At 37.2% G+C, this 8,341-nt stretch overlaps 1 pseudogene; it reads right to left on the reverse strand.

Annotated features, from left to right (window-relative positions):
• Positions 1 to 1,787: 1,787 nt before the first annotated feature.
• On the reverse strand, positions 1,788 to 2,858 carry LOC137752098 (polypeptide N-acetylgalactosaminyltransferase 11-like; annotated as a pseudogene).
• Between the last annotated feature and the right edge of the window lie 5,483 nt (positions 2,859 to 8,341).

An 8,341-nucleotide genomic window follows, 5' to 3' on the forward strand; every position in this document is an offset into this window, starting at 1 on the left:
TGTATGGAAACACAAAACACCACAAACAGCCAAAGCAATCTTGAGAAAGAAAAACAGAGCTGGAGGAATCAGGCTCCCTGATTTCAGACTATACTACAAAGCTACAGTCTTCAAAACAGTATGGTACTGACACAAAACCAGAAGTATAGATCAGTGGAACAGGGTAGAAAGTCCAGAGATATACCCACTCACCTTTGGTCACCTAATCTAACACAAAAGAGAAAAGACTGTGAAGAAAAGATACTGGAGAAAAGACAGTGTCTTCAATAAGTGGCACTGGGGTAACTGGACAGCTACATGTAAAAGAATGAAATTAGAACACACCATAACACCATACAACAAAAATAAACTCAAAATGGATTAAAGGCCTAAATGTAAGGCAAGATACTATACAATTCTTAGAGGAAAACATAGACAGAACGCTCTCTGACATAAATCTCATCAAGATATTTTTTGATACATCTCCTAGAATAATGAAAATAAAAACAAAAATAAACAAATGGGATCTAATTAAACTTAAAAGTTTTTGCACAACAAAGGAAACCATAAACAAAATGAAAAGACAGTTGTCATAATTAGAGAAAATATTTGTAAATGAAGCAACTGACGAGGGACTAATCTCCCAAAATATACAAACAGCTCAAGCAGCTCAAAAACAAAAAACAAACAACCCAATCAGAAAATGGGTGGAAGATCTAAATAGACATTTCTCCAAAGAAGACTTACAGATGGTTTAAAAGCACATGAAAAGATGCTCAACATCACTACTTATTAGAGAAATGCAAATCAAAACTACAATGAGGTATCACCTCACACTGATCAGAATGGCCATGATCAAAAAATCTACAAACAATAAATGCTGGAGTGGGTGTAGAGAAAAGGGAAACCTCCTACACTGTTGTGGGGAATGTAAACTGGTACAGCCACTATGGAGAACAGTATGGAGGTTCCTTAAAGAACTAAAAACAGAGCTACCAGTTGATCCAGCAATCCCACTCCTGGGCATATATCCAGAGAAAACCATAATTCAAAAAGATACACACACCCCAATATTCATTGCAGCACTTTTTACAATAGCCAGGACATGGAAGCAACCTAAATGTCCATCAGGAGAGAAATGGATAAAGAAGATGCGGTATATATATGCAATGCCATATTACTCAGCCAAAAAAAAGAACAAAATAATGCCGTTTGCAGCAACATGGATGGACCTAGAGATTGTCATACTGAGTGAAGTAAGTCAGACAGAGAAAAACAAACATCATATGATATCGCTTTATATGTGAAATCTAAAAAAAAGAGTACAAATGAACTTATCTACGAAACAGAAATAGAGGTACAGACGTAGAAAACAAACTTATGGTTACCTGGAGTAGGGGAAGGTAAAGGAGGGGAGGGATAAATTGGAAGATTGGGATTGACATTACACACTACTATATATAAAATAGATAACTAATAAGGACCTACTGTATAGCGCAGGGAACTCTACTCAGTACACTGTAATGGTCTATATGGGAAAATAATCTTTAAAAAAGTGGATATATATATATATAACAGATTCACTTTGCTGTGCACCTGAAATTAACATAACTTTGTAAATCCACTATACCCTAATAAAAATTTTTAAAAAATTTCCAGCACATAGTGTGAGGTAACCAAGTCCTGACTTACATCAGACTCTCCTCAGGTCTCCTCTGGTTTCCTCTGGTTCTTCTCTAGGCTAAGCAACAGTTTCTTAACTGCTTTTTCTCACACTTATTTTGTCGACTTTCAAATTGTCCTTGTGTTTATATCTGCATTTCTGGGTAAGTACGTTCCAGATATCACTTAAATAATTTACAGCTCAATTTTTTTCTCAATTCAACACACTCATGGTTATTTCCATAGCTGTTGGCCCTCAGATCACACCTTAAGGAAATATAATACTTTTTATATTTATTCAACCAAACATGTGCCAACCTGAAGGAGTTATGTGTCATGGTGTCCTAGCCTTCAGGAGATCCATATGATTACCTTTTTCAGAAAACATCTCTTATTATAGAGGAAGGGATGATAAAGAGCTTACCTGTACACATTCAGATCCTAAATGATATTTCCACATTTTCTCCTTCCAGGAAATCCATGTCACTGTCACACTGTCCAATTCATTGCAATAGCATCTGTTCCTGGCAAACAATTCTCCAGCCGTTGTAAGTGAATTTATTGATGCAGTAGCTCCTTCTGGCCTTCATAGCTCAGAAATGGGAACAAGATCCCTCTTGAAGTGCGTCCCCCAGCTGAATCCTTCCTGTATCATAGAGGACAGTGAGCCATTGGTGAGTGCATCCACACTAATGATAATCACGAGGCAAGCCATGGTCTGCTGGTCCTCCTGGATAACAGCCAGCAAAGGCTGCAGCCGTATCACATTCACCTCACAGTTGCACTCCAGAAACATCAGAAGTTCTCTTAGACCATGGGCTGCTCCAATCATTCTTCCTCCAATCAATCCCTCACACTTGTATTTCTTATTTTGGACATATTCATCTAGCTCTCCATTTAGATCACCAAAGTCACTATCATTATCCACAAAGATGATTTCATGGAGATGATGTGCTGGTGTGCCATCTATGACTCTGTGCATTGTCCTGAGCAAGGCAAACAAAGCTTCATTACAGAAACAATTAACAACACTAGTGGCTTAGTGTCTCTTTGACTAGACAACCCGAACCAGTCAGACAAGACTTTTTTTTTACATGCCTCACTCCTTGTATCTGACAAATCTCCATGATTGCCCAAGTAGTTACTAATAATCATATAAAGACATGTTTCTGATAGTCTAAGTATCACAATTCCTGATCACTCTCATTAAAAATCATATCCAGTTCAGAAGAGAACTTCACATTGCCTTCTTCTGGATCTTCAATATGATTATCTATCATATCACAATTTTGTTTGCATTTAATTATGACTCTAATACCAGACTTGGAGTGAAACAGGGATAGAATTTGGGGGGGGGTAGTAATACAAGGGGCCCATAGCCCTTGATGGACAAACTCTTAAGCAGCTGAGTCACTTCACTGAAGATGAAATAAACAAAAAGAAAAACTGTACAGGACACAGACATAAAAAGGCACCCAACAGAAATATCAGACTGTGACACTTCCTACTATTGACCTAGCAGAGCTGAAGGGCCTTTTTCAATTTCCTGGAGCAGGAGCTGTGAGCCAGAAGCTGGTGCTGGAGGCTGAGTGTAGACTAGTGAGAGTGAAAAACTTCAGGGTGTAGCCTGAGGGGGGTGGGTGTAAAGCCCACAGAACTTCAGGGTGTGCGTTCTGTAGGTTTTACTTCCAGGTTCTCCATCAGGGTGAAGATCCTGGAAAGATACACTCATGACTCCCAAACTAGGGCTGTGGCATTCTCCTTCCTCTCTGTAGCAGCTGTCACAACTGTTGTGACCCCAGCCAGGCAGCACTGGGCTGCCTTGAAGCCCAGCATCACGCAGGCAAGGACATGGTGGCAGCCATCAGCCCACCCAGGCCCTGGGGCTTCACACCCCAACACTCATCTTTTTTTTTTTTTCCCAAAGAGATTAGCAGTCAGGCTCTTAAAATTAAGCAGGAATTAAGAACATGTCTTGGGGAACAGCAAGGAAGAAATTTGCACACTTCCACTCCTCTCTTGATCCCATTTTGAACTGAACCAGGAGTTATTTGAAATAGAAAAGATAGAGCCAAGATCTACGTGGAAGCTAGAAGAAGGAAAAGAAGAAGAATAAGGAAAAATGAAAAATAACAATGTTCCATTGGTAACTGGCTATCGGGGATTTTTTTGTTTGTTTGTTTGTTTGTTTTTAAGAAGCTGAAAATCTCCCTTTTGAAAGATTTTGTACAGTTTAGTTTCTGTCTTCTAGCATGGAGACTGGTATTCTCCTTGGCGGCACACAGCTCCTTTGATGCCCATGACTGCATTAATATATCTTTCTTATGCAGAAGTAAGGCATTTTGTCTAAGCATGTGGCACACTGACTAGAAGATAGAAGATGCTAAATAAACAATTTATTGAAGTAAATTGAATAGTAAGTTTTTGCTTTATTTTGAGACTCCTTTAACACTTTATTTGTGTAGGCTATACAAAGTAGCAATTGAAAAATGTAAAAATATTATTATCTACCTCACAGAGTTGTTGGTAGGGTAAAGAAGCTAATATTTAGAGTGACAGTTCATCCTTAGCATACAGTAAGATCTCAGTTAATGCTTGTATTACTATTGTTGAGCTGTTATCAGTAATGAACACAAATGGTACTTGTGTGTATATGCGTGCATTTAGGTTTCTATATGTGTACATTCATAAGTGTGTGTGTGTTTATATACTATAATATCATGTTTTATGTGTATCTCTAAATACACTTAAAATGATTTCTTACTTTATTTTTGAAATCTAAATTCATATATATTTTTAAGACCATGTACATTATTACCGCTTAATGTGCTTTTAGGGAATTTTGAAAGAGCTATTCTAATCTTTATAGCTTTCAATATTTTTAAACCTATTTTCAAAATGTGGAATTATCCTCTTGAGTGTACAAGAAAAAGCTCAGTTTCCAAAATTGAAAGAATGTGTGTCATTTCTACATAGAGCAGTGGCACAGGTGAATTTTACAGGAATGGGGAAGATTAACTAGGAACTCAGTACGATGTAAAGGCATCTGAGAAGCAGTAGGAGATAATACTTGACCTTCTGAGGCTTCTCAGGGGATTGAAGTTAAAGCAACTCCAGGTGGTCTTCAGAATCACTTGACATTTCCTGTAAGTGATGGGCCAAACAAGAAAAAGCCAGAGAAAGTCAGAGTTACAATAAAGTTCCATTTCACCAATTTATTGAGCATATTTATTTAAAGTATCGCTTTGGCTTTACAGTTAGTATATCTAAAATGCCTCTCTATACTCATCACAGCAACCAACATGGTGCTTGTAAGTATCAAAGTTCATCCTCAGATCTTGCCCTCCCCTCCATGCTCTCAGTCAATTCCAGAGTTTCAGCAATTCCATCTGTGTTGATTACCTAAAACCATGTTGCCAACCCCAATATTTTTCCTGAGATCGAGATCCATATGTTTAACACCTGCTTTATATCTGCATTTGAGTGCCTATCAGTATCCAAGACTCAGGTTTTCCATTTTTGAAGATGAATGAACATCTATTTGATGTACTCTGTAGTCAACACCGTGGGTACAAAGGGGAACACACAATGCAACCTTTTCCCTGTGGAGCTTGTGGTCTAAACCACAGGTCAACAAACTTCTTCTTCTTCTTCTGTTTTTTCTTTTTTTTTCCGAAAGAGACCAAGTAAACCCAATTCACAATAGGAGCTAGAAAGACTTTCCCAATACACAATGGCAATAAACTGCTTCTCTCATCATGTGCCCATTTTTCACTTTACACATACCCCTATTTTACCACTTACCACATTTCATTATACTTGTTTCTTTGCACCAGAGGTCAGCAAACTATAGACTGCAGGCCAAATCCAGCACCAGACTGGGTCTTGTAGGATAAGTACATTACAAATTCTTCAGAAACATCATTTTTATTTACTTCTCCAAAAGCTCTTTTTCTAAACTTAAATTTACCATTTCTGATAAAAATGAGATTGTTGGATTAGAAATGTTAGACTCTTACCCTCCAGCCTACTTGAATAGGTTAGTTGTGGTGTTATGTACACAAGGACTAGTCTAGGCTTTGTACTTTATATGATATGGGGGTTTTATTTAATAAAAGAATTCCAAATTATTCATATATAATTTGGTACAAGCCTTGGAGGAGGGTGCCCAAGTGAGGGTCTCAGACACATAAACTTTATGGTAAGTGGGGTGTCCACATGCTCCCTTCTATTTCCACTTCCTTTCTCTCTAGTTCAGATCTTCATTATGCTTCCCCTGGATGTCTGCTATAGCTTTTTCTATTGGTCTTCTAGGGCTGCCATAACAAATGACCACAACTCAGGTGGCTTAAAACAAAGTTTATTCTCTCTTAGTTCAGGAGAACAGAGCTAGAGATCAAAATGTCAGCAGGGTTGGTTCCTTCCTGTAGTTCTGGGAGGGGGAAACCATCCCATGTCACTCTCCCAGCTTCTGGTGATTGCAGGCTGTCCTTCACATTCCTTGGTTTGAAAATACAGTACTCCAATCTGCCTCCATCTTCACATCACCTTCTTTTCTGTGTTTCTCTGTATCTTACTAAGGACACTTGCTGGTCATAGCATTTAGGGCCTATCCTAAATCCAAGATGATTTTATTTTGAGATCCTTAATGAATAACATCTTCTACATAAGGTCATATTCTAAGGTTCTGGGTGGACATGATTTTTCGTGAGACACTATTCAACCCATTATACTTCTCCACTCATATTCCACTTTGGTATGCTATATTTTACTACTGTGTTGCCAAAATATCTTCATTAGTCATTGTTCTGGTCATGCTACTTCCTTGCTCAACAATACTTATAATTTATCAAGCTCCTGAAATGGGGCATAAACATATTCTCTTGTTATTTAATAACACTCGCTCATTTCAAGATCCATGCTTTTCTCAGATGTGCTTTCTTCTATAATTCGAAACTCTAGCTAAACTGGCTTAGTTTGTCTCAAAACAAACCATTGCTTTCCTGCCACTATGTTTTCTGGTCATTCTTTCCTTTAAACTAGAATGTAATTCCCATCAAATAACTGCTAATGAAAAATATCTATTATTCTTTAAGATCCCAAACACGTAAACAATTTAACTAAGTAACTAGTTAACCAACTATCCTCTACCAGGAAAATTAGTTGTCCCTCTCAAATACCTATAAAATGTTATTTCTCCCTACTTTAAATAATAACAGAGAATCAACAATTTGTTTGCTTTTGTATAGCCCTTTATTGCTTATAGAGCACACACAGATAGATCTTATTCATTATAAATACTGTTATAGTCATTTGTATACATGTTTAATTTTCCTTACTTTCAGAGTTAGGTGGGCACAATGCTGGTGTCTTGGTCTTTTTATAATCCCTGCAGTAATTAGTGTAGGGTCTTAGGAGGAATGTAGCACCTCTGTACAGAAATGATTGTTCAGTGAGGATCTGCTAAACTGGTAACATGGAGCTTTAGGATTATGGGCATAATTGTTAGTAGAGATCTACTTGCTTGAGGCTACTGTCTTGAATGATACTCCAAGGTCATTTAAAAAATCTCAGGATGCAGTAAAGACAATCAAATAATTAATTGGCAATAACAAAATTCACACTATATTGCTAAAACTATATATAGTTTGTTAAATGGGATTATGGTTGATCCTCAGAGAATTGCTTCTGAGGCTTTATCTTTCCAGTACCCACCATGCAATGATGTGTCCTTTTTAAGGGAACAGAAATTACTGCTAAATTGTGGTCATTGTTCCAATTAAAGTCATCACATCCTTCTTTATAGGATAAAGGCACTGAGGAAAAATAAATAATGTGTACAAATACCCTGCTTGAATATTTATCTCTCTAATCTACTTAGGGAAACATGTCCCTTAGTAAGAAAAGGAATTTTGCCTGAGAGTGGTTAATTGAATCAGTCCATTAGTTGAAGTTGTGGGCAGAGTTAAGTGATGTTCATGATTTCTCTCTGAGATACAAAATAAGAGCAGATAAGACACCCTCTCAATTTGGCTAGAGCAGTAGCCCAGATAGTTTCTCCCAATGCTTTGGTGCTCTCTCCATTGCCAGCTCCTAATTACAAAGGAACAATGCCAGGTTGGGGGCTCAGGATTCTGCTCCAAATGAAATATCTTCCTGTCACACAGAAGGATGAAAACAGTACAGATTTTATTTAAACATATTCTGTCTATTGAAATCAAAAGAAAATAAAAAGGCAAATACTACCCTTTTGACAGGTTTATGTCTCTTAATAGTATGGAAGTTTCCTTTCATTATAATTAAAAGATTCAAAGTATAATTTCAACTGGAAAATAGAGGCACCCTAGCTTTGTCCTAAGAAGCAAACACAGTTAACATAGGTATGAATTAGTGTTTGAGCATATTACATGAATGTTGAAAGATTGAAACTCCCATTCTTCACTCCCCAATGGGGAAAAAAAAAGTTGCATGGATAAAATAAAAACATTTTGGACGTAATACCACTTGTTACCTTTTCTATAAGCGGGTTTGTAATGTAACCTAGAGAAAGGAAGAGGATGACGCACTCTAAGACCAAGTTTATTTTGTAGAAAATGGGTCAAGGTTTGACAATAAAAGATAAAGAAATTTCTCATACAGATCAGATGTGTATCTCTAAAAAACATGGTATTGCTTTGCTGTGACAAATGTGTTTGATTGA

Source organism: Eschrichtius robustus, chromosome 18 (assembly GCF_028021215.1).
Source record: "Eschrichtius robustus isolate mEscRob2 chromosome 18, mEscRob2.pri, whole genome shotgun sequence".
NCBI classification, from domain to species: Eukaryota; Metazoa; Chordata; class Mammalia; order Artiodactyla; family Eschrichtiidae; genus Eschrichtius; species Eschrichtius robustus.